The following is a 27977-nucleotide window of genomic DNA, read 5'->3' as shown; positions in this document are numbered from 1 at the left end:
GATACCAAGATCAGATTCCCATGTTCAAAAAATCACTCTGGCAGCAGTACATAGTGTGGATTACAGGAGCATGAGACTCAAGGCAGGGAAGCCAGTATGGAGTCTATGCAATAGCCTAGATCAGAAATCATGAGGCTCTGAGTTAAAAGGGAGGATCGGGAGGAGTTCTGGTTCCAATAATGGCAGAATATGTTGTCTCTAACTAACTTTCCCACAGATAACGACTACAAACTCTGGACAAGATAACGACTACAAACTCTGGACAAAATATTTTTTAAACTATTATTTGAAAAAACTCCAACTATTCGAACGTATTGGAAATAGAACCAAAAAAGGCAGAAACTGAAAGATATATGACCTTTAAAGATGTTAATCTCACTGGTTGAGATCCATAGCTTTTACCCCTGAAAGAAGTCCCCAGTGCTTGTATCACAAGTAAGCTGAAATTTAAGCAGAAAATTGCCTTATTTTTCATTTGAAGTGTCAGAGGACAGTGCTCAGACCTACCAGAGTGGTTGGAAATTGAGGAGAGAAGTCTGGAAAAAAGGGAACTGTGGAGAGAGCCTGAACTTCATGTGCATGGGGGGGACTTCAAGGATCTGGCAGAAAGCAACAGCTAGAAGGTTAAAAAAAAAGAGAGATTTCAGCTGCTGCCCACCCACTGCAGAGGATCTAGAGTTAAGAATTTGAGTAATGCCAAGTAAAAGGGGCTTGGTAAATATCTCAAGCTTTCCGCTGAAACCCCAGAAGGCCCTTGACTTATGAGTAAAGACTGTGTCCAAAGATGAAGGGACTTGTCCTAAGACTGAGGGCAAAATTGAAACAGATCTACCCTAACAAAGTGTAAAACCAATCCCCCATGAGTTCAGTGTTATCAACCAGTAATTTATCAACCCACTAGTACAAAAATAAACACTATTCTGAGGAAAATAAAACAATCTACCATGTCTACATTGCGTAATCCACAAGGTCAAATATAAAATTAAAAAAATTAGTAGACATAAAAAACCCAGAAAAATATGACCCAATTTCAAAAGAAAAAGCAGTCAATATAAACCAACTTGAGATAACCCATATGTTGGAATTTGTACTTTAAACTCATATGTAGGAATTGGATTTAAAGCAGTTGTCATAAATAAGAAACGAAAAGATGGCTGTAATGACCAAACAGATGGAGAATCTCAAAAAAAAAAAATTATTAAAATAAAAGAAATGGGGGCTTCTGGTCCAGATAAGATGGCATAGACCTATTTCTCCTAGACAAGATGGCATGGACTCATTTCTCCCTGTTCCTCCCTGCTAAGTACAAAGATAAACTCAGGAAATAATGCAAGAGACAATCAAAGAACTCTAAATAATGGAAAGAGAAAGGTGGAATGGCTACAGACCCCAGGACTCGAGGAAAAACATAGCAACAGGACATTTTATGATCTCTAACTCAAAAGAAGAAGGCTACCCACGCCTAGTGTCTACTGACTCCCAACCTAGTAACAGAACACAGTTCATATGGCATAGGTAGGCTCCTTTCCCTCCCCTCAATAGAATAGGAATCCCAATGATAATCCCCCAGGTGAAAAAGGAAGCATCAGCAGGGGAGATCAAATAGGAGATCCACTGACAATAAACAGCCAGGAGAAGATCTCTCTCTGTTAGACCTCACACTCCCCTGCCCCACCAAGAGAAACTGGTGGCTGAGTAGCATCAGCAAGGGGGATCTCACCACAGTGTGACCTAAGAAGCACACTTCATCCTCATGGGACACCCTGTGGAAATTCCTTCTTCCACTCAGTCATCACCTGCAGAGACCAGTGGGAGCCCCCACAGCACCAGATACAAAGTCTATGAAAATCAAATTTTCATTGGAACCAGAGTCCACAAAGGTAGAACAGGACTTGTGTGCTATATCTAAACAGGATGACTGCCTGCTAAAAAAAAAAAAAAAAATTACATAGTTCTTGGAGTATCCTAACATAATGGACAAAATGTCTAGGATACAATAAAAAAAAATCACCTGTCATAACAAGAACCAGGAAGACCATAGTGTGAATAAGGAAAGAAAATCAAACAAGGCCAACACTGAGTTGAATCAAAAGTTAGAATTATCTGACAAGAATAAAGCAGCCACCATAAAAATACTTCAACAAGCAATTACAATTTTCTTGAAACAAATGGAAAAATAGAAAATCTCATTAAAGAAATAGAAGTTATTTAAAAAAAAGAACCAAATAGAAATTATAGAACTAAAAAATACAATAACAGAAAGTAAAAACTTGATAGATTGGCTAAATAATAGAGTAGAGATGACGGAGGATAGAATCGGTAGACTTGAGGACCAGTAAATAGAACAACAGAGAACTAATAGACTTGAAAAAATTAACAGAGACTCATATACCTATGGGACAATAACAATAATCCATCGTTCATAACAACAGAGTCCCAGAAAGAAAGGAAAAACAGTATTTGAAGAAATAATGGCTGCAAACTTTCAAGAAAGTGAGCAAACCTCACAAGAGATAACCCAAAAAAAGTTCATACAGAGAGATATCGCGATTAAACTTCTGAAAACCAAAGACAAAAAAATCTTGAAAGCAGCCAGAGACAAATGACACATTACCTATATGGGAACATCAGTTCAAGTATAGCAGATTTCTCATCTGAAACCATGGAGACCACAAGGAAGTAGAACATTTTTCAAGTGCTGAAGGAAAAGAGCTATCAACTGTAAATTCTATATCTGGTGAAACTATCCTTCAGAAATAAAGACATTCTCAGGTAAAAGACAATGAAAAGACTTGTCACTAGCCCACCTCCTGTTAAAGAATAACTAAAGGAAGTTCTTCAAACAGTAAGAAAATGATAAAAGAAGAACTCTTAGAACAGCAGGAAGGAAGAAAGAACATACAATAAACCATCCTTATGAGTTTTCTAAATCATCTTTGATGATCAAAACAAAAATTAGCACCATTTGATATTCAAGGTGATGATATTTAAAAGTGGGGCTGGGAAGAAATATGAATAAATAGGAGTAAAATTTCCACACTTCACTTGAAGTGGTAAAATGTTGATACCACTTAAAGTGGTAAAATGTTGATACTACTTAAAGTGATAAAATGTTGATAAGTTATATATATATATATATATATATATATATATATATATTGCAAAGCCAAGAGAAATCAGTAAGATAACTACTCAAACTGATACACTTAAAAACAAAACAGGGAGGTGGAGCCAACATGGCACCCTAACAGATGCATTAAAGACCAGAAAAACTAAGTAAAACAAATACAAACATCAATCCTGGAACCCTAACCATAAAATGAAGAGATAAAGAACTAGATCAAACACCAAATGGAAAAAGAAAATGAAAGAAAACAGAGAATGAGGAGAGATACAGAGTAGAGGACATCTGCCGACTAACACAGGACAGCTTCACCATCTTGGAGTACAGCCAGAAATGACCTAGGACAGGGAGTAGGGGAAGGCAACTTCACAGAGTTCCCAACAAGAGACGGAGCACCTGGTAACGAGAGGAACATGTTTTCCCACTCCTCATCCTTCTGCCCTATATGCCACCCCCAGCCCTTCCTGATGGGCCATTGCTGTGCCACTCTTCTAGAGAGCCATTGGCCTGCCATCAGCCCAGGTCTGCCCCACCTCCACCTGCTGGTTCTTGCCCCACCATTTCCCCCCTTTCTTCCTTTTCTTTTTCCCTCCCACCTACCCCCATATGCCACCCCTATCCCTTCCAGACAGGCACTGTGCCACTTGGCTAGACAGCCACCAGCCTGCCGTCACTCTGGGTCTGCCCAGCTCCCACCTGCCGGCTCCTGTCCTGCCATTTTTTTCCTCCTTTTCTTCCTCACACCTAGCCCATATGCCACCCCCACCCCTTCCTGATGGGCAACACTGTGCTGATCGACTAGAGAGCTACTGACCTGTGATCACCGTGGATTCACCCCACCCCGACCTGCTGCCTCCTACCATGCCATTTTTCCCCTGTCTTCCTTTTCTTTCTCCTTCCCATCTAGCCCCATTTGCCACCCCACCAGATGACCTTCTGGTAGAAGAAAAGGCAGTGGAACTACTTGATATGGAACTAATATTTAGGGTTTTCCAAGAGATTAGGAAAGAGATCAAGGAAAACACAGACAAAACCAAGGAAAAAACAGAAAAAAATATGGAAACAGAAAAAAACATAGTCAAAATCAAGAATAACACAAAGCTATAGAAGAATTCAGAAAAATAATACAAGAAAAAAAGTCAAAATAAATAAACAATTAGAAATCATACAAAAACAGCAACTAGAAATCCAAAAGATAACTAAATTTCAGAAATGGACAACTCAATAGAAGGTTTAGAAGCAAATTGGAAACAAATAATATATCTTGCAAAACTCTCACATACGATGGTGAAATTAGGACATTCCAAGATAAACAGAAAATAAGGGATTAGTAAAAACCAAACCGAATTTACAAGAAATATTAAAAGGAGTTCTTTGGTTAGAGAACCAACAACATCAGACAACAACTGGAGTTTAGGACGCAGTACAGCATCAGTCAGATACCAACCTATGTAAGCTCAATACATATCTAGGCAAACAATGACAGGGCTCCAAAATACATAAAACAAACTCTAACAGCACTGAAAAGAGAAACAGAGTGTTCCACAATCCTAGTGACAGACTTCAACACACTGCTGTTAGTAATGGATGGGACATCCAGAAAGAAATTCAACAAAGATGCAAAAGATCTAAAGGCCAAAATCAACCAATTTTACCTCATAGATATGTATAGAACAGTCGGCCCAACAGCAGGAAAGTACACATTCTTTTCCAACACACATGGAACATTTTATAGAATAGCTAACATTTTAGGCCACAAAGCGGCCCTTAATAAAATCCCAAACAGAAATAATACAAAGCATCTTCTCTAATCCCAATGCCATGAAAGTAGAAATCAGTAACATGAAGAACAAGGAATAAAAAAATTTGAATACGTGGAAACTGAACAACACCTTACTAAAAACAACTGGCTAATGGAAGAAATCAAAGAGGGAATCAAATATTTCTTAGAATCAAATGAGAATGAAAACACATCATACCAAAAACTTTGGGACACATCAAAGGCAGTGTTCGGAGGTCAATTTATAGCAATAAACACACACATCAAAAAAGAAGAACAAGGACTTCCAGCCAACAAAGCACCATAGACAGAAGCACCACACCCTCCCTCCACAGCAAAAAAAACAAAGGCCTGAAAAACTATGTAAAACAGAGACAAACGTCATTCCTGGAACCCAAAGTGTCAAATGAAGAGATAAAGAACTCAACCAAACACCAAATGGAATAAGAAACTGACAGAGGACAGAGAGTGTGGACAGATACGTGCAGAAGTTCCTTATCAGTTAATGCAGAAGGGATTCGCCCTCTTGGACTCCTGTCAGAGATTGGCTGACAGGGAGCACGGGAAAGCAACTTCACGGAGCTCCCAGCAGGAGGCAGAACACCTGGGAACCAGTGATACACACTTCCCCGCCCTCCATCTTCTCCCTGCTGCTCTACCTCTGAGCTTCCTGGCTGGCTGTGGTGGCTTGGCTGGCCGGGAAGCGCAGTGTCTGTGCCACTTGGATTCACCCCACCCACATTGTAAATCAGAAAAAAATTTTTTTTTTTTTTTAGATCAGAGGACAGGGAATACAGGAAAGTAGCTTCACAAAGCTCCCAGCAGGAGACAGAGGACCCAGTAAGGAGTGATATACACTTTTTTTATCTCCACCATTCTTCCCCTCACCCTTTGGCCTCCTCTGCTTCCCGCCAGCTGCAGTCACTTGGACAGGAGGCAATTGATTCCACCCCAAGCAGCTTGGATGCACCTCACCCACACTGGCCGGGTCCCTGAGCTGGTGTAACTTCTTTCTGTCTCTTTTGGTTTCTTCCATGCCACCCACCACCTACCCCTCCTTTCTTTCAAACACCTGGCTCTGTGTGCCATCTTTGCTTCTTCTGGAAAGGCTGTGAAGCCCCGCTTGACTGGGAAACCACTCCCCTGGCCCACGACACCATGTTGGTCAGATCCCTGGTGTTTTTTTTTTTTTTTTTTGGTTATTTTGTTTTGCTTTGTTCTATTTTGTTTGCTTTCTCTTTTAAAACTTTGGAGCCCCTTCTAGCTGGGCTGCACTTCACGGGTTAGGAACCACTCCTCCAATCTGTGCAGCTGCATAGGAGGGGTCCCTGGGGGCATTTCTTTTTCTTTCTTTCTTTTTTCTTCTCTCTTTTTCCTTTTCTCTTTTCATTTTTCAGTTCTCACCTGTCTATACTTACCTTGTTTTCCTGTCTCTTGAATTCCTGGTGCTGTGTGATATCTATACCCCCTCTAGCCAGGCTATACTGTGCAGTCTGGGAGACTTCTTTGGTCTTTGAGACTGCACCGGTGAGACCATTGGGGGCATTTCTTTTCCTCTTTTCATCTAGTTACTTTTTTCTTTCCCCCCTTTTTTTTCACTTTTGCTTTTCTCCATTTCTTGGTTTCTCATCTCTCCACTCAAATGGCAAGCTCTCTTTGCATTATTTTTTCCCTTTGTTCATTTATTTTTGGCTTTTGTTTTCATTCCTCTTTCCCATACCCATATTACCTCCATACATCGCAACCTCCCCCTCTATTCTGCCTATCTGCACCATGCGCTGAACATCACACCTCTGAGCAGAACAGGCACTGCCTACCAGAACCTGCCTAACACTGATTCCTGGCCCACCCTGTCGGCCATAGTACGTATTAAAATCAACCCATCCCATCCCCTCCCCCTCAGCTGGACCAGCCCTGCTGCACCATAGCTGAGTAACTGGCCACACTCATTGGACAAGGAGGTGAAAAGTATCATGACTACAGATGAGCAAACAACAAAGAACACACAGCCCGCCTGCTCAGACATAATCAAATTAAACAAAAAAACAGGATGAAACGAACAAATCTATAATCAAGAAAGGAAGAAAATAACTACTGAATGTCCCAAAGACAGCAGACAATATCAAAACATATTTTTTTTAAAAAAAGGACAGGATGGTTCCAGTAGGTGCCCAAAATAAAACACCAGATGACTTTCCAGTAGAAGAAAAGGCACTAGAACTACCTGACAGGGAATTCAAATCTCTAATATCCAGAGCTATCCAAGAGTTGAAGCAAAAAACAGAAAAAATGAGGAAAAAATAGACAAATTCAAGGGAAAGCCAGACAAATTCATGGAAAAGCCAGAACAAAAAAAAAAAGGAAGAATTCCGGAAAATAAGACAGGAACAAAATGCCAAAATAAATCCACAACTAGAAATCATACAAAAATAACCATTAGAAATCCAAAAGATAAACAAGATTTCAGAAATGGACAGAGTCATTGAAGGGCTGAGGAGCAGGTTTGAAATGATGAAAGACAGGATCAGTGAAATAGAAGACAAACACTTGGCTACAACACTGTTTAAGGAAAAATCAGAAACAAGAACAAAGAAAGATGAGGAAGCCCTGAGAATTATGTGGGATGCAATCAAAAGCAAAAATTCACAAGTGATGGGAGTTCCAGAACAGGGCGAGAAAAAGGAAAACACAGAGAGGATCATTGAAGAATTGCTGACATAAAACTTCCCTAATATCATGAATGCTGAAAAGCTGACCATCCAAGAAGCTCAACAAACCCAAATAGGATAGATCCCAAAAGAAAAACACCAAGGCATATCCTAAACACACTTTCTAAAACCAAAGACAAAGAAAAAATCCTGTGAGCAGCTCGAGAAAAACAAAAAGTCACATACAGAGGAGAAACAAGAAGACTCTGATTATTTGGCAGAAACCATGCAGGCAAGAAGGCAATGGGATGACATATATAAAACTTTGAAAGAAAAAAATTGCCAACCACGAATAATATATTCTGCAAAACTTTCATTCAAATATGGTGGTGAAATTAGGACATTTCCAGATAAACAGAAATTAAGGGAATATGTAAAAACCAAGTCAAACCTACAGGAATTATTACAGGGAGTCCTTCGATCTGAGAACAAACAATATCAGAACACAACCTGAATCTAGGAGTCAAGATTGTACCAGCCCGATACCAACGTAGGAAATGAACTCTCAAGGAGTATCCAAAACCAAAAAAATTGCAACAGGGAACCAGAGAGATTAATCTGTAAATGATGACAATGTCAGAACAATAAAAGAGAGAATAAATGGTGTAGGTATAGAAATTTCTAATGGAGAGGAAGGCAAGGCAATACCAAGTAATAATAGACTGTTTCAAACCTAGGAAGATAAGGGTAAATTTCAAGGTAACCACAAAGAAAGTTAACAAACCTACTCATCAAAATAAAGAAGAAAAACATAAAGTCTCAATAAAAACAAAAGGAATCTGCTAACAAAATGAACGCAGCACAGGAGAGTAAGAGGATCAAAGAAAATGTTAGCACCACAAAAAAAAGCACTACGAAATGACAGCAATAAACTCACACTTATCAATAATTTCACTGAATGCAAATGGCTTAAATGCACCCATAAAGAGACACAGAGTCACTGAATGGATAAAGAAATATGATCCATCAATACGCTGTCTACAAGAGACACGCCTCAGAAACAAAGACGTAAATTTATTAAAAAATCAAAGGATGGAAAAAATACATTAAGCAAATAACTACCAAAAAAAGCAGGAGTGGCAATCCTAATCTCAGATAAAATAGACTTTTAAACAAAATCCACCATAAAACACAAAGAAAGACACTATATAATGATTAAGATGCAATCCATCATGAAGACTTAACCATAATAAATATCTGACCACCTAATCAGAGGGCTCCAAAATACATAAAACAAACTCTAACAGCACTGAAAATTGAAAGGGACAGTTCCACAATAATAGTAGGAGATTTCAACACACCACTCTCTGTAAAGGACAGAACATTTAGAAAGAAACTCATCAAAGATACAGAAGAGCTACAAAGCACAATCAGCCAACTTGACCTCATAGACATATATAGAACACTCCACCCAACAGCTGCAAAGTGCACATTCTTTTCCGACACACGTGGAATGTTCTCCAGAATAGACCACATCTTAGGCCACAGAGCAACCCTCAACAAAATCCAAAACACTGAGATAATACAAAGTATCTTCTCTCACCACAATGCCAACAAAGTAGAAATTAACAGGAAGAGTAAGGAAAAAAAAAATTACGTGGAAACTGAATAACACTCTGCTTAAAAACCACTGGGTAATAGATGATATCAGAGATGGAATTAAAAAAATTCCTGGAATCAAACAAGAATGAAAACAATCATACCAAAACCTTTGGGACACAGCAAAGTGAGTCCTCAGAGGTCAATTTATAGCAATAGATGCACACATGAAAAAAAAAGAAAGGGACAAAATCGAAACATTAGCTACACAACTTGAACAAATAGAGAACAGCAAAAGAAGCTGACAGCCACCAGAAGAAAGGAAATAATAAATATCAGAGCAGAACTAAAAGAAATAGAGAGGAGAAAAAACAATAGAAAGAATCAACAAAACCAAAAGTTGGTTCTTTGAAAGGATCAACAAAATTGACAAACCACTGGCTAGACTGACAAAAGAAAAACAGGAGAGGATGCAAATAACCCTGATAAGAAATTAAATGGGGGACATTACACAGACACAACTGAAATAAAAAATAAGAGTATTATGAAAAACTATACTCTGACAAATTTGAAAACCTAGAGGAAATAGACAAATTTCTAGAAACACACTGCCTACCCAAACTAACACAAAATGATGATGACGATCTGAACAGACCCATAACAAGAAAAGAAATTGAAAAGGTAATTTAAAAAACTCCCAACAAAAGAAAGCCCTGGCCCAGATGGCTTTACTGGAGAATTCTACCAAACATTCAGAGAAGAGCTTACACCAGTACTACTCAAACTATTTCAGAACATAAAAAAGGAAGTGATACTTCCAAATTCATTCTATGAAGGCAGCATAACCCTGATATCAAAACCAGGCGAAGACACCACAAAAAAAAAAAAAAAAAAAGAAAATTAAAGACCAATGTCTCTCATGAATATAGATGAAAAAAATTATCAACAAAAGTCTAGCCAATAGAATTCAGCATCATAGCCAAAAAAATAATACACCACAGCCAAGTAGGATTCATACCAGGTATGCAAGAATGGTTCAACATTAGAAATTCAATCAATATAATCCACCACAGAAATAAAAAGAAAGAAAAGAATCACATGATCATCTTAATTGATGCAGAAAAGGCATTCAACAAAGTCCAACACCCATTCCTGATAAAAACTCTCAATAAAACACGTGTAGAAAAAAAATTTTTTTTTTAGAAGGAAAATGTCTCAACATAATAATGGGGATATATGCAAACCAATGACCAACATCATTCTTAATAGACAGAGGCTGAAAACATACCCCTTGAGAACAGGAACAAGGATGCCTTTTATCACCACTCCTCTTTAACATTGTGTTGGAAGTCCTAGCTAGAACAATAAGGCAAGAAACAGAAATAAAGGGCATCCAAATAGGTAATGAAGTTAAACTCTCCCTATTTGTTGATGGTATGATACTATACATAGGAAACCCAAAAGACTCCACAAGGAAACGACTGGTACTAATAGAAAGATTCAGCACGGTAGCAGGATACAAGATAAATGTACAAAAATCAGTTGGATTCCTATACACCAATAAAGAGAATGATGAAAAGGAAATCAGGAAAACAATACCATTCATAATAGCCCCTAAAAAATTAAACACTTGGGAATAAATCTAAGCAGGGATGTAAAAGACCTATACAAAGAATACTACAAAACACTACTGCAAGAAACCAAAAGAGATCTACATAAATGGAAAAACATGCTCATGGATAGGTAGATTCAACATTGTGAAAATGAAAATTCTACCCAAAGAAATCTACAAATACAGTGCAATCCAGATCTAAATGCCAACAACATTCTTTAAAGAGATGGAAAAACTTATTAACTTTATATGGAAAGTGAAGAAGCCCCAGATGAGTAAAGCACTATTGAAGAAGAAGAAAAAAGTAGGAGGAGTCACACTACCTGACCTCAGAACCTACTATACAGCTACAGTAGTCAAAACAGCCTTTTACTGGTATAGCGACAGACACATTGACCAATGGAACAGAATTGAGAACCCAGATGTAAATCCACAAACCTATGGTCACCTGATCTTCTACAAGATCAACATACAAAAGTCGGTTGGGTTCCTATACAGCAACAAAGGCAATTCAAAAAGGAAATTAGGAACAAAGATAATTCAAAAAGGAAATTAGGAACAAAGACAATTCAAAAAGGAAATTAAGAAAACAATACCGTTTATAACAGCCCATAAAAAGGTAAAATACTTAGGAATAAATCTGACACTACTATAAGAAACCAAAAGAGACGTACATAAGTGGAAAAACATGCTATGCTCATGGATATGAAGGCTCTGCTACGTTGTGAAAATGTCAATCCTATCCCAAACCATCTATAGATATAATGCAATCCTGATTCAAATACCACCAGCATTCTTTATTGAGATGGAAAAATTAATCACCAACTTTATATGGAAAGCAAGAGGTCCCGGATAAGCAAAGCATTACTGAAGAAAAAGAACAAAGTAAGAGGCCTTACACTACCTGACCTCAGACCCTAATATACAGCCACAGTAGTCAAAACAGCCTGGTAGCAGTAGGTACAACGACAGGCACTAGTCAAATGGAACAAAATCAAGAACAGTGATGTTAATCCATCCACGTATGGTCAGCTGATCTTTGACAAAAGAACAAAATCCATTAAATGGGGAAAAGACAGTGTTTTCAACAAACGGCCCTGGCCAAACTGGATGTCCATTGGTAAAATAATGAAAAAGGACTCATACCTCACACCATACACAAAACTAGCTCAAAATGGAGGAAAGACCTAATTATAAAACCTAAAATGATAAAGATCATGGAAGAAAAATTAGAGACAATGCTAGGAGCCGTAAGGAGCCGTAATACATGGCATAAATTCAACACAAACCATAATTAACCATACACAAACACCAGAAGATAAACTAGATAACTGTGAGCTCCTGAAAATTAAACACTTAATGGTCATCAAAAGACTTCACCAAAAGAGTAAAAAGAGAACCTACTGACTGGGAAAAAAATTTGACTACGACATCCTACAAGGGTCTAACCTCTAAAACTATAGAATACTTCAACACTACAATAACAAAAACACATATAATCCAGTTAAAAAATGGGCAAAGGATATGAACAGACACTTCACCAAAGAAGACAGCCAGGCAGCTAACAGGGACATGAGGAAATTCTCATGATCATTAGCCATTAGGGAAATGCAAATCAAAACTGCAATGAGATATCATCTCACCCTGACATTACTGGAATGAATCAAAAAAAAAAAAAAAGCAGAAAGTAACAAAAGTTGGAGAGGTTGTGGGAATATTGGAACTCTTATTCACTGCTGGTAGGAGTGTGAAATGGTAAAACCACTATGGAAAACGATATGGTGCCTCTTTAAAAAGCTAGAAATAGAAATACCATATGATCCAGCAATCCCACTCCTAGGACTATATCCTAGAGCAATAAGAGCCATCACATGAATAGACATATGCACACTCACGTTCATTGCATCATTGTTCACAATAGCAAAAATGGAAACAACCTAAGTGTTCATCAACAGATTAATGGATAAACAAATTACGGTACATACACACAACAGAATACTACTCAACAATAATGATCATTGATGAATCCGCAAAACATCTCACAACTTGGATGAAATGGAAGGCATTATGCTGAGTGAAATAAGTCAAACACAAAGGCCAAATATTGTATGAGACCACTGTTATAAAAACCAAAGAAAAGATTTACACACAGAAAAAAAAATCTTTAATGGTTATGGGGGTGGGGTTGGGAGGGGAAATCATAGATAAGTGTTAATTAACTTTGGTGAAAGGAAAGACAACACACAATATAGGGAAAGTCAGCACAACTGACCATGTCTCAGGGGACATCTAGCTCAACTGGCATAACATAGTTCATAAAGAAAATGTTTTACATCCTACTTTGGTGAGCAGCATCTGGGATCTTAAAAGCTTGCAATTAGCTATCTAAAATACACCTATTGGTCCCATCACTTTTAAGGCAAAGGAGAAGGAAGAAAACCAAAGGTGCACTGAAAATCTCAGTCCAGCGGACTGAGGGACCACATGAACTACAGCCTCCATCAGCCTGAGCCTAGAAGAAATAGATGCTGCCAGGCTACCATTAACAACAGCTATGACAGAGATCACAATAGAGGGTCCTGGGCAGAGTGGGAGAAAATGTAGAACAAAATTCAAATTCACAAAAGAAGACCAGCCTTACTAGTCTGACAGAGATTGGAGGAACTGCGACTATGGCCTCTGGACACACCGCTAACCCAGAACAGAAGCCACTCCTAAAGTCTACCTTTCAGCCAGGCCTATAAAACAGACAATAACACACGTGAGAAATGTGCTTCTTAGTTCAATGAAGGGTAAGAAAGCTAATGGGCAACACCTGCCCAAAAGGAAAGATGAGAAGGCAAGAAGGGACAGGAAACATGGACAAAAGGACATGGGAAAGCTGGGGTGTAAAGGGAAAGACAGAGACTGCTGACAAATTGTGGGAATTGCAACCAATATCACAAAACAATTTGTGTATAAATTTTTGAATGAGAAATTAATTTGCACTGTAAACTTTCACCTAAAACACAATTTAAAAATGTGAATATAAAACAAAACAAAACGGTTTCCACTTAATTGATTCTAACCCATGGCGACCCTATGTGTGTCAGAGTAGAACTGTGTTCCATGGAGTTTTCAGTGGCTCATCTTTTGGAAGTAATTGCCAGGTTTTTCTTCTGAGGCCCCCCTGGGTGGACTTGAACTGCCAACTTTGAGTTAGCAGCTGAGCACTTAACCGTTTGCACCACCCAGGGCTTTCAGGTAACATACAGGAAAGCAAGAAACAGAGTAATGGAAAATAGGAAACAGAAACAAATAATAAAATGGCACATATATGCCCAAACATATCAATGCTTACCTTAAATATTAGTGGTCTAATTTCACCAATTAAAAGGCAGAAATTGGCATAGTGGCTTAGAAAACCCTGACCTTATTATTTACTGTTTATAAGAAACTTACTTCAAATTCACTGACATAGGTAGGTTGAAAGTACGAGATATATCATACAAACATAAAAAGCAGTAGTATATTAATACTTGCTAAAGTACACTTTACAGCAAAGAAAATTACAAGACAAAAAAGTATATTACATAATGAAAAAAAGGATCAATACACCAAGAAGACGTAGTTATCCCATATGTGCACACACCAACACCAGAGCCTTAAAATACATGAAGCAGAGGCAGAGGCAAGACGGTGGAATAGACAGACGCTTCCGGCGAGCCCTCTTTACAACAAAGACCCGAAAAAACAAGTGAAACAAGTATATTTGTGACAAGCTGGGAGCCCTGAGCTTCAAAGGCAAGCTTAGAAAATCAACCGAGGGGCAGGGGGAGGAAGAGACGGATCAGAAATGGAGAGGAGTTACTGGACCTGAATCACACGGAGCCCACAGGCAACACTCCTGGAGTGGCGGTGGCAGGCCGGTACTAGCATTTGGCGGCAGTTTCTTCAGGGAGAAGCAACTAGCCACACAGCCTACTCACACCTCCGGGACCTGAGGAGAACAGCGCTCTCAGCAAAAGCTAAGTACTTGCGTATATTTTAATGTGCCTCTGCACCCGCTAACCGGCTTCAGCAGCTGAATTCCCTGGGCCTGAGAAAGGCTCTGTTGAACACCTACAGCCATCCTCCCAGCCTTGGGGAAGGAAAAATTTTGCATTTGGGGGAAAAGATAATTTGCTAGCTCCACTAATCAGGGGAGATCAGGACAGAAGCCGCTCCTGTCCAGGCATAAATTGTGTGTGGACTTTGAGCACCTTTCCCTTCTGCATGGACCTGTGTGGGCCTATTTCGGGAGAATAGGCCCTTGTTGGCAGACTCCAGCCATTTCAGCTGTGCAGTGGAGAGGTCGGTGTTTGACATTTGACATTCCTTGCCTATTAAACAAGGTCCTCACCTACCCACATCAGGAACCTAAGGACTGGTAGCTTCACTCAGGTTACCCAGCCACCCGTGAAAGGGGTCCAAAGATAACTGGTACCTCCCAGCCCTTACAACCAAAAACTTTGGGTGCCCATGGTCCCTCTGCAGAACCCACCCACCAGCATGCTCTAGGGAACAGAGACACGTTTTCCTCAGAGACACTTGGGGGTTGGTTCTCAGCCCCCTGCCTTGTTCAGAGCATGACCGCTTGCTGCAATCAGATACCGGTATATATGCCAATCACCTCTGCACCTCTGAGATTGTAGGACAGAGCCTGTTCCACACACTTGATATCAGCTACCTGGAAACCTGAGCTGAATTCATACAAGAAAACTGAGTGGACTCCTAGACTGATATACCTGATAATAGTTCTAGCCAGCTGGGGACAGGACACCAGAGCTCCAAAGGCGAAAATAATCACGCTAGCTCACTCAAGCAACCCATAGGGGTATACCAAAACAAAACAAAGCAAGCAGCTACGACACAGTGAGCAAGCATAAACTAATACAATAACTTATAGATGGCTTGAGACAACAGTCAATATCAAGTCACATAAAGAAACACACCATGCTCACCTCAACAGGCTCTCAAAACAAAGAATCCAGGGATCTTCTAGATGAAAGTGCATTCCTGGAATTACCAGATGCAGAATACAAAAGTTTAATACATAGTACTCTTCAAGACATCAGGAAGGAAATGAGGCAATACACAGAACAAGCTAAGGGACACACAGATAAAGCAACTGAAGAAATTAGAAAGATTATTCAGGAACATAATGAAAAATTTAATAACCTGGAAAAACCCATAGACAGAGAGCAATCAGAAATTCAGAAGATTAACAATAAAATTACAGAATGAGACAACTCAATAGAAAGTCAGACGAGCAGGATTGAGCAAGTAGAAGCTAGAATTTCCGAACTCGAAGATAAATCACTTGGCACTAAAATATTTGAAGAAAAATCAGATAAAAAATTTAAAAAAATGAAGAAACCTTAAGAATCATGTGGGACTCTATCAAGAGAAATAACCTACGAGTGATTGGAGTACCAGAACAGGGAGGGATAACAGAAAATACAGGGAAAATTGTTGAAGATTTGTTGGCAGAAAACTTCCCTGATATCGTGAAAGATGAGAAGATATCTATGCCAGATGTTCATCAAACTCCACATAAGGTAGATCTTAAAGGAAAGTCACCAAGACATATAATCAAGTGTGCCAAAACCAAAGATAAAGAGAGAATTATAAGAGCAGCGAGGGATAAAAGAAAAGTCACCTACAAAGGAGAGCCAATAAGAATAAGCTTGGACGACTCGGCAGAAAGCATGCAGGCAAGAACGCAATGGGATGACATATTCTAAAAATTGAAGGAAAAAAATTGCCTGCCAAGAATCATATATCCATTAAAACTGTCTCTTAAATATGAAGATGAAATTAAGACATTTCCAGATAAACACAAGTTGAGGGAATTTGTAAAAACAGAACCAAAGCTACAAGAAATACTAAAGGCAGTTCTTTGGTTAGAAAATCAATAATATCAGGTATCAACCCAAGACTAGAACACTGGGCAGAGCAAAGAGAAGTCAAACCAGGCAGGGAAATCCAAAAAAAACAAAGCAAGATTAAAAAAAAAAAGAAAGCCCAACATAGGGTAACAGCAAAGTTACTATAAAAAAGAAGACAACATTAAAATAATAAAGAGGGACTAAGAAACGTAATCATACACCTTCCATATGGAGAGGAAGGTACGGCGATACAAAGAAATAAAAGCTAGGTTTAAATTTAGAAAAATAGGGGTAAATAATAAGGTAACCACAAAGGAGACAAACTATCCTACTCATCAAAACAAGAGACAAGAGAAAAACAGAGACTCAGCAGAAACAAAATCAACAAGAAATATGAGGAAAGGACAATGTATAAACAAAATCTACTCAGCACGTAAAATCAAGTGGGAAAAAGAAACTGTCAACAACACACAAAAAAAGACATCAAAATGATAGCACTAAATTCATACCTATCCATAATTACCCTGAACGTACATGGACTAAATGCACCAATAAAGAGACAGAGAGTGGCAGAATGGATTAAAAAACAAGATCCATCTATATGCTGCCTACAAGAGACACACCTTAGACTTAGAGGCACAAAAAACTAAAACTCAAAGGATGGAAAAAAATATATCAAGCAAACAACAATCAAAAAAGAGCAGGAGTGGCAATATTAATTTCTGACAAAATAAAAGACTTTAAAGTTAAATCCATCAGAAAGGATAAGGAAGGACAGTATATAATGATCAAAGGGACAATACACCAAGAAGATATAACCATACTGAATATTTATGCACCCAATGACAGGGCTGCAAGATACATAAAACAAACTATCAGCATTGAAAAGTGAGATAGACAGCCCCACAATAATAGTAGTAGACTTCCACACACCACTTTTGGTGAAGGACAGGACATCAAGAAAGAAGCTCAATAAAGACACGGAAGATCTAAATGCCACAATAAATCAACTTGACCTCGTAGACATATACAGAACACTCCACCCAACAGCAACCAACTATACTTTCTTATCTAGTGCACATGGAACATTCTCTAGAATAGACCACATGTTAGGTCGTAAAGCAAGCCCTAGCAGAATCCAAAATATTGAAATATTACAAAGCATCTTCTCTGACCATAAGGCCATAAAAGTGGAAATCAATAACAGGAAAAACAGGGAAAAGAAATCAAACACTTGGAAACTGAACAATACCCTGCTCAAAAAAGACTGGATTATAGAAGACATTAAGGATGGAATAAAGAAATTCATAGAATCCAATGAGAATGAAAACACTTCCTATTAGAACCTTTGGGACACAGCAAAAGCAGTGCTCAGAGGCCAATTTATATCAATAAATGCACACATCCAAAAAGAAGAAAGGGCCAAAATCAAAGAATTATCCCTACAACTTGAACAAATAGAAAGAGAGCAACAAAAGAAACCTACAGGTACCAGAAGAAAACAAATAATAAAAATTAGAGCAGAACTAAATGAAATAGAAAACAGAAAAACAATTGAAAGAATTAACAAGACCAAAAGCTGTTTTTTTTTAAAAAATCAACAGAATTGATAAACCACTGGCCAAACTGACAAAAGAAAAACAGGAGCGGAAGCAGATAACCCAAATAAGAAATAAGATGAGTGATATTACAACAGACCCAACTGAAATTAAAAGAATCATATCAGATTACTATGAAAAACTATACTCAAACAAATTTGAAAATCTAGAAGAAATGGATGAATTCCTAGAAACACACTACCTACCTAAACTAACACAGAGGTAGAACAACTAAATAGACCCATAACAAAGAAGAGATTGAAAGGTAATCAAAAAACTCCCAACAAAAAAAAGCCCTGGCCCGGATGGCTTCACTGCAGAGTTCTACCAAACTTTCAGAGAAGAGTTAACACCACTACTACTAAAGGTATTTCAGAGCATAGAAAAGGACGGAATACTGCCAAACTCATTCTATGAAGCCACAATATCCCTGATACCGAAGCCAGGTAAAGACACCAGAAGAAAAGAAAATTATAGACCTATATCCCTTATGAACGTAGATGCAAAAATCCTCAACAAAATTCTAGCCAATAGAATTCAACAACATATCAAAAAAAAAATAATTCACCACGACCAAGCAGGACTCATACCAGGTATGCAGGGATGGTTCAACATTAGAAAAACAATTAATGTAATCCACCACATAAATGAAACAAAAGACAAGAATCACATGATTTTATCAATTGATGTAGAAAAGGCATTTGACAAAGTTCAACGCTCATTCATGATAAAAACTCAGCAAAATAGGAATAGAAGGAAAATTTCTCAACATAATAAAGGGCATTTATACAAAGCCAAGAGCCAACATCACCCTAAATGGAGAGAGCCTGAAAACATTCCCATTGAGATCGGGAACCAGACAAGGATGCCCGTTATCACCACTCTTATTCAACATTGTGCTGGAAGTCCTAGCCAGAGTAATTAGGCTAGATAAAGAAATATAGGGCATCCAGATCGGCAGTGAAGAAATAAAAGTATCTCTATTTGCAGATGACATGGTCTTATACACAGAAAACCCTAAGGAATCCTCCAGAAAACTACTGAAACTAATAGAAGAGTTCAGCACAGTATCAGGGTATAAGATAAACATACAAAAATCCGTTGGATTCCTCTACACCAACAAAAAGAACATCGAAGAGGAAATCACCAAATCAATGCCATTTACAGTAGCCCCCAAGAAGATAAAGTACTTAGGAAAAAATCTTACCGGAGATGTAAAAGACTTGTACAAAGAAAACTACAGTACACTTCTGCAAGAAACCAAAAGAGACTTACATAAGTGGAAGAACATACCTTGCTCGTGGATAGGAAGACTTAACATTATAAAAATGTCTGTTCTACCAAAAGCGATCTATACATTTAATGCAATTCCAATCAAAATCCCAATGACATTCTTCAATGAGATGGAGAAATAAATCACCAATTTCATATGGAAGGGAAAGAGGCCCCAGATAAATAAGTCCTTACTGAAAAAGAAGAACAAAGTGGGAGGCCTTACTTTACCTGATTTTAGAACCTATTGTACCACCACAGGAGTCAAAACAGCCTGGTAATGGTACAACAACAGATACATGGACCAATGGAACAGAATTGAGAATCCAGACATAAATCCATCCACATAGGAGCAGTTGATACTTGACAAAGGCCTCAAAACAGTTAAATGGGGGAAAAGACAGTCTTTTTAACAAAGTGCTGGCATAACTGGATATCCATCTGCAAAAAAATGAAACAAGACCCATACTTCACTCCATGCACAAAAACTAACTCAAAATGGATCAAAGGCCTAAATAAAAAATCTAAAACGATAAAGATCATGGAAGAAAAAGTAGGGACAACGTTAGGAGCCCTAATACATGGCATAAACAGTATACAAAAGATTATAAAAATGTAGAAGAAAAACTAGATAACTGGGAGCTCCTAAAAAGCAAACACCTATGCTCATCCAAAGACTTCACCACAAGAGTAAAAAGACTACCTACAGACTGGGAAAAAGTTTTTAGCTGTGACATTTCTGATCAGCACCTGATCTCTAAAATCTACATGAAACTGCAAAAACTCAACTGCAAAAAAACAAATAACCCAATGAAAAAATGGGCAAAAGATATGAATAGACACTTCACTAAAGAAGACATTCGGGTAGCTAACAGATATATGAGGACATGTTCACAATCATTAGCCATTAGAGAAATGCAGATCAAAACTACAATGAAATTTCATCTCACTCCAACAAGGCTGGCATTAATCCAAAAAACAAAAGAATGAATGTTGGAGAGGCTGTGGAGAGATTGGAACACTTGTACACTGCTGGTGGGAATGTTAAAGGGTACAACCACTTTTGAAATCGATTTGGCATTTCCATAAAAAGCTAGAAATAGAAGTACCATACGATCCAGCAACCCCACTGCTTGGAATACATCCTAGAGAAATAAGAGCCTTTACATGAACAGATATATGCACACCCATGTTCATTGCAGCACTGTTTACAATAGCAAAAAGATGGAAGTAACCAAGGTGCCCATCAACGGATGAATGGATAAATAAATTATGGTATATTCACACAATGGAATACTACGCATCGATAAAGAACAGTAAGGAATCTGTGAAACATTTCATAACATGGAGGAACCTGGAAGGCATTATGCTGAGTGAAATTAGTCAGTTGCAAAAGGACAAATGTTGTATAAGACCACTACTATAAGAGCTCGAGAAATAGTTTAAACGGAGAAGAAAACATTCTTTTGTGCTTACGAGGGGGGGAGGGAGGGAGGATGGGAGAGGGGCATTCACTAATTAGATAGTAGATAAGAACTACTTTAGGTGAAGGGAAAGACAGCACACAATACAGGGGAGGTCAGCACAATTGGACTAAACCAAAAGCAAAGAAGTTTCCTGAATAAACTGAATGCTTCGAAGGCCAGCGTAGCAGCGTCCCCTGACCATGGTTTCATGGGACATCTAAGTCAATTGGCATAATAAAATCTATTAAGGAAACATTCTGCATCCCACTTTGAAGAGTGGCGTCTGGGATCTTAAACGCTAGCAAGCGGCCATCTAAGATGCATCAATTGGTCTCAACCCATCTGGATCAAAGGAGAATGAAGAACACCAAGGACACAAGGTGATTATGAGCCCAAGAGAGAAAAAGGGCCACATGAACCAGCGACTACATCATCCTGAGACCAGAAGAACTAGATGGTGCCCAGCTACAACCGATGACTGCCCTGACAGGGAACACAACTGAGAACCCCTGAGGGGGCAGGAGAGCAGTGGGATGCCGAACCCAAATTCTCACATAAAGACCAGACTTAATGGTCTGACTGAGACTAGAAGGACCCCAGTGGTCATGGCCCCCAAACCTTCTGTTGGCCCAGGACAGGAACCATTCCCGAAGCCAACTCTTTAGACATGGATTGGACTGGACAATGGGTTGGGGAGGGATGCTGGTGAGGAGTGAGCTTCTTGGATCAGGTGGACCCTTGAGACTATGTTGGCATCTCCTGCCTGAAGGGGAGATGAGAGGGTGGAGGGGGTTAGAAGCTGGTGAAGTGGACGCAAAAAGATAGAGTGAAGGGAGACAGTGGGCTGTCTCTTTAGGGGGAGAGTAATTGGGAGTGTGTAGCAAGGTGTATACGGGTTTTTGTGTGAGAGACTGACTTGATTTGTAAACTTTCACTTAAAGCACAATAAAAATTATTTTTTTAAAAAAGCCACAGCCTCCAGAAGAAAGGAAATAATGAAGATCAAAGCAGAAAAAAATGAAATAAAGAATAGAAAAACAATAGAAAGAATCAACAAAACAAAAAGTTGGTTCTTTGAAAGGATTGACAAAAGCGACAATCCACTGGCCAAACTGACAAAAGAAAACAAGAGAGGACACAAAAAACCCCAAATAAGGAATGAAATGGGGGACATTATGACAGACCCAACTGAAATAAAAAGGATCATAACAGATTATTAAAAACTATACTTCAACAAACTTGAAAACCCAGAAGAAATGGACAAATTTTTAGAAACATACTACCTACCCAAACTAACAAAAAATGGTGTTGAATATCTCAGCAGACCCATTAGAAGAGAAGAGATTGAAAAAATAATAATAACAATATATTTTTTTTAAAAACTCACAACAAAAAAAGCCCTTGCCCAGATGGCTTCACTGGAGAATTCTACCAAAAATTCAGAGAAGTGCTTAGACAAGTACTACTCAAACTATTTCAGAACATGGAAAAAAAGGGCAGTGATACTTCTGAATTCATTCTATGAAGCCAGCATAACCCTGATACCCAAACCAGGCAAAGACACCACAGAAAAAAGAAAATTACAGAGCAGTGTCTCTCATGAATATAGATGCAAAAACTCTCAAAAAAAATTCTGGTCAATAGAATTCAGCATCATATCAAAAAAAAAATAATAACACCATGACCATGTAGTGTTCATACCAGGTATGCAAGGATGGTTCACGTGAGAAAATCAATCAATGTAACCCACCATACAAATAAAAGGAAAGAAAAGAATCACGTGATCATCTCAATTGACACAGAAAAGGCATTCGACAAAGTACAACACCCTCTCCTGATAAAAACTCTCAATAAAAATAGTTATACAAGGGAAATTTCTCAACATAATAAAGGGCATCTATGCAAAGCTGACAGCCAACATCATTTCTAATAGAAAGAGGCTGAAACATTCCCTTTGAGAAAAGGAACAAGACAAGGATACCCTTTACCACCACTCTTATTTAACATCGTGTTCCAAGTCTTAGCTAAAGCAAAACTGACAGCCAACATCATTTTCAATAGAAAGAGGCTGAAACATTCCCTTTGAGAAAAGGAACAAGACAAGGATACCCTTTACCATCACTCTTATTTAACATCGTGTTTCAAGTCTTAGCTAAAGCAATAGGGCAAGAAAAAGAAATAAAGGGCATCCAAATTGGTAATGAAGAAATAAAACTGTCCCTATTTGTGGATGTTATGATACTGTATGTAGAAAACCCAAACAACTCCACAAGAAAACTACTGGAACTAGTAGAAATGTTGAACAGGTTAGCAGGATACAAGATAAACATGCAAAAATCAGCTGGATTCCTGTACACCAATAAAGAGAATGATGAAAAGAAAATTGAGAAAACAATACCATTTACAATAGCCCCTAAAAAAATAAAATACTTAGGAATAAATCTGACCAGGGATGTAAAAGTCCTATACAAAAAAAAAAAAAAAACTACAAAACACTACTGCAAGAAACCAAAAGAGATCTACATAAATGGAAAAACATACCATGCTCATGGACAGGTAGGCTCAACATTGTGAAAATGACAATTTTACCCAAAGAAATCTACAAATACAATGCAATCCAGATCCAAATACCAACAACATTCTTTAAAGAGATGGAAAAACTAACCATTAACTTTATATGGAAAGGGAAGAAGCCCCCGATAAGTAGCGAACTATTGAAGAAGAAGAATAAAGTAGGAGGACTCACACTACCTGACCTCAGAACCTACTATACAGCTATGGTAGTCAAAACAGCCTGGTACTGGTACAAGGACAGATACACTGACCAATGGAGCAGAATTGAGAACCCAGATGTAAATCCACACACCTACAATCACCTGATCTTTGACAAGGGCCCAAAGTCCACCAAATGGGGAAAAGACAGTCTTTTTAACAAATATTGCTGGCAAAACTGGATGTCCACCTGCAAAAAAATGAAACAGGACCCATTCCTCACAGCATACACAAAAAGTAATTCAAAATGGATCAAAGACCTGAACAGAAAGCCAAAAACTATGAAGATAATAGAAGAAAAAATAGGATCAACACTAGAGGCCCTAATACACGGCATTAACAGGATACAAACCATAACCAACAGCACACAAACTCCAGAAGATAAGCTAGATAACCAGGATCTTCTAAAAATTAAACACTTATGCTCATCAAAAGACTTCAGTAAAAGAGTAAAATGAGAACCTACAGACTGGGAGAAAAATTTTGGCTATTACAAATCAGACAAAGATCTAATCCCTAAAATCTACAGGAAAATCCAACACCTCTACAACAAAAAGACAATCCAATTATAAATGGGCAAAGGAAATGAACAGACACTTCACTAAAGAAGACATCAAAGAGGCTAACAGACACATGAGGAAATGCTCTCTATCACTAGCCATTAGAGAAATGCAAATCAAAACCACAATGAGATATTCATCTCACCCTGGCATTACTGGCATGAATCAAAATGCACAGGAAATAACAAATGTTGGAGAGGCTGCAGGGACATCAGAAATCTTATGCACTGCTGGTGGGAATGCAAAATGATACAACCATTTTGGAAAACAATAAGGCACTTCCTCAGAAAGCTACAAATAGAAATACCATATGATCCAGCAATCCCACTCCTAGAAATATATCCTAGAGTTGTCACACAAAAAGACATATGCATACGCATGTTCATTGCAGCATTATTCCCAATAGCAAAAAGATGGAAACAACCTAGATGCCCATCAACAGATGAATGGATAAACTGTGGTACATACACACAATTGAATACTATGCCACGATAAAGAATGATGATGAATCTGCATAGCATCTCATAACATGGATGAATCTGGAGGGCATTATGCTGAGTGAAATAAGTCAACCACAAAAGGACAAATATTGTATGAGGCCTCTACTATAAAAACTCATGAAAAGGTTTACACAAAAAGAAAAAATCTTTGATGGTTACAAGGGGGGGAGCAGTGGAGATGGAAAAACACTAAATAGGCAATAGATAAGTGGTAACTTTGGTGAAGGATAAGACAGTACACAATACTGGGGAAACCAGCACAACCTGTGCAGGGCAAGGTCCTGGAAGCTCCACAGACACATCCACACTCCCTGAGGGACCGAATTGCAGGGCTGAGGGTGGTGGGGACCACGGTCTCAGGGAACATCTAGCTCAATTGGCAGAACATAGTTTATAAAGAAAACGTTCTACACTCTACTTTGGTGAGTAGCATCTGGGTCTTAAAAGCCTTTGAACAGCCATCTAAGATACGCCGCTGGTCTCACCCTTTCGGGAGCAAGGAAGAATGAAGAAAACTAAAGATACAAGGGAAGATTAGTCCAAAGGACTAATGGAACACAACTTCCATGGCCTCCACCAGACTGAGTCCAGTACAACTAGATGGTGCCCAGCTGCCACCACTGACTGTTCTGACAGGTGTCACAATAGAGGGTCCTGGACAGAGCTGGAGAAAAATGTAGAACAAAATTCTTACTCACAAAAAAAGACCAGACTTACTGGCCTGACAGAGACTGGAGAAACCCCAAGAGTTTGGCCCACTGACACCCTTTTAGCTCAGTAATGAAGTCACTCCCAAGGTTCACCTTTCAGCCAAAGATTAGACAGGCCCACAAGACAAAATAAGACTAAAGGAGCATACCAGCCCAGGGGCAAGGACTAGAAGGCAGGAGGGGACAAGAATGCTGGTAATAGGGAACCCAGGATCGAGAAGGGAGAGTGTTGACACATCATGGAGTTATTAACCAGTGTCATAAAACAATATGCATACTAACTGTTTAATGAGAAGCTAGTTTGTTCTGTAAATCTTCATCTAAAGTACAATAAAAAGGAGGAAAACAAAAAGCACTAGCCCTGTTTACATCTTATATTTTATAAGTGAAGAAAAGAAAATGTTTTGATGCACACATACAAGGAAGAAATACTCATAACAATTACAGTCCTGGGTTCTGTAACTGATCACGTGGTCATAACTGGTATTTAGAACTACCCTTTTCACCACCCATATTGTATTTCGTTTGCCCTCAGCAAGCACCTCAGCTGGCCATGGTTATTTGCCTGGTGCTGTGACCCAAACCTGCATTCCTGAAGGTTCAGGACCATTAGAAGTCATGTTGGAATTGGGTTTCTGTAGTTTTCCATTGACTTTAATCACAGGGCATGGTGGTACTAAGAGATGCCCTAAGGGATCTCCTGTATTCCAGACATACTCTTGTTTACCTCTGTTATGTAATATCAATCTGATTTTCTCTTGGTAATCAGAATCAATCACAGCAGCCAGTACAGTAATGCCCTTCTTTGCCTGTTGATCCAGAGGCCTAAGGAGCCCAAAGTGGCCAGGTGGCATTCTTAACTTCCAGTTCAATGGAATCAGTGATGTGTCTCCAAGTGGACGTATTCCTCCCTTTGGAACTAAGACCACTAGACCTGCAGAGCATAGGATTGTTGGGACAGTAAACAAAAATTTTTCAAGTGGGTCACTAAGGGTCATAGTGAGTGGTTCCATTCCCATTTCCATCCCTTGATTCCTGGACTCATGAATCCTGGCTATGGGCGAAACAGAACCATATATTGGATGCTGGTTTACAGCATATAGAACCTCCTGCAGAACATTGCCCCAACCTGCAAGACATTGCCACCTAGATGGCACCATAATTGTGTCTTTAGAAGGCCATTCCATCATTTTATCAAGCCAGCTGTTTCAGGATGATAGGGAGCATGGCAAGACAAGTGAATTCCATGAGCCTGGGCCCATTGTCACACTTCATTTGCTGTGAAGTGAGCCCCTTGATTTGAGGGGTTTTCCGTGACAGTGGATAGGCATTCTTTAAGTCCACGGATGGTAGTTTTGGCAGAAGCGTTGCATGCAGGGAAGGCAAATCTATATCCAGGGTAAGTGTATTCCAATAAGAACAAAACACTGCCCTTCCATGATGGAAATGGTCTAATAATCAACCTGCCACCAGGTTGCTGCCTGATCACCTCAAGAAATGGTGCCATATCCAGGACTCAGCGTTGATCTCTGCTGCTGGCAGATTGGGCGCTCAGCAGTTGCTGTAGCCAAGTCGGCCTTGGTGAGTCAAAGTCAATGTTGCTGATCTCATGCATAATCTCCATCCCGGCCACCATGGCCACTTTGTTCATGAGCCCATTGGGTAATGATGGGAGTGCCTGGGGAAAGAGGATGACTGGTTTCCACAGAATGTGTCATCTGATCCCCTTGATGGTTAAAATCTTCCTCTGCTGAGGTCACCTTTGGTGAACACTCACATGAGACACAAATGTCTTCACTTCTTTGATACATACAAAGAGGTCTATTGACATACCTCTTCCTCATACCTCCTTGTCTCCAATTTTCCACTCACATTCTTTCCATGTCCCTGACCACCGAGCCACAGCCCATGAATCAGTATACAATTGCACATCTGGTCATTTCTCCTTCCAAGGAAGTGAACAACCAGGTACACTGTTAAAAGTTCTGTTCATTGGGAGAATTTTGCTTCACCACTGCCCTTCAGGGAGTTCCAGAAAGGTGCTGAAGCGCTGTCGCTGTGCACTTTCGAGTGGTGCTGGCATATCGCACAGAACCATCTGTAAACCAGGCACGAGTTTTCTCTTCTTCAGTCAACTGATCATAAGGAACCCCCCTTAGGCCATAGGTGCAGACTGGGAGATGGAAGGTAATGTGACAGGAGTAGAGACCATGGGCATTTGGGCCACTTGCTAATGGAACTTACTTGTGCCTTCAGGTCCTGTTTGGGCCTGATCTGGTATATTCCACTTCCATTAGATGATGGAGTGCGGCTGTGCATGTCCAACTTTATGACTCTGTGGGTCAGACAACACCCAGTTCATGATGGGCAGCTTAGGCCACATGGCGAATTGGTAGCCCATGGTTAAGCATTCAGTCTCTACTAAGA

Source organism: Loxodonta africana, chromosome X, assembly GCF_030014295.1.
Source record: "Loxodonta africana isolate mLoxAfr1 chromosome X, mLoxAfr1.hap2, whole genome shotgun sequence".
Lineage (NCBI taxonomy): Eukaryota > Metazoa > Chordata > Mammalia > Proboscidea > Elephantidae > Loxodonta > Loxodonta africana.
This window is presented reverse-complemented; position numbering follows the sequence as displayed.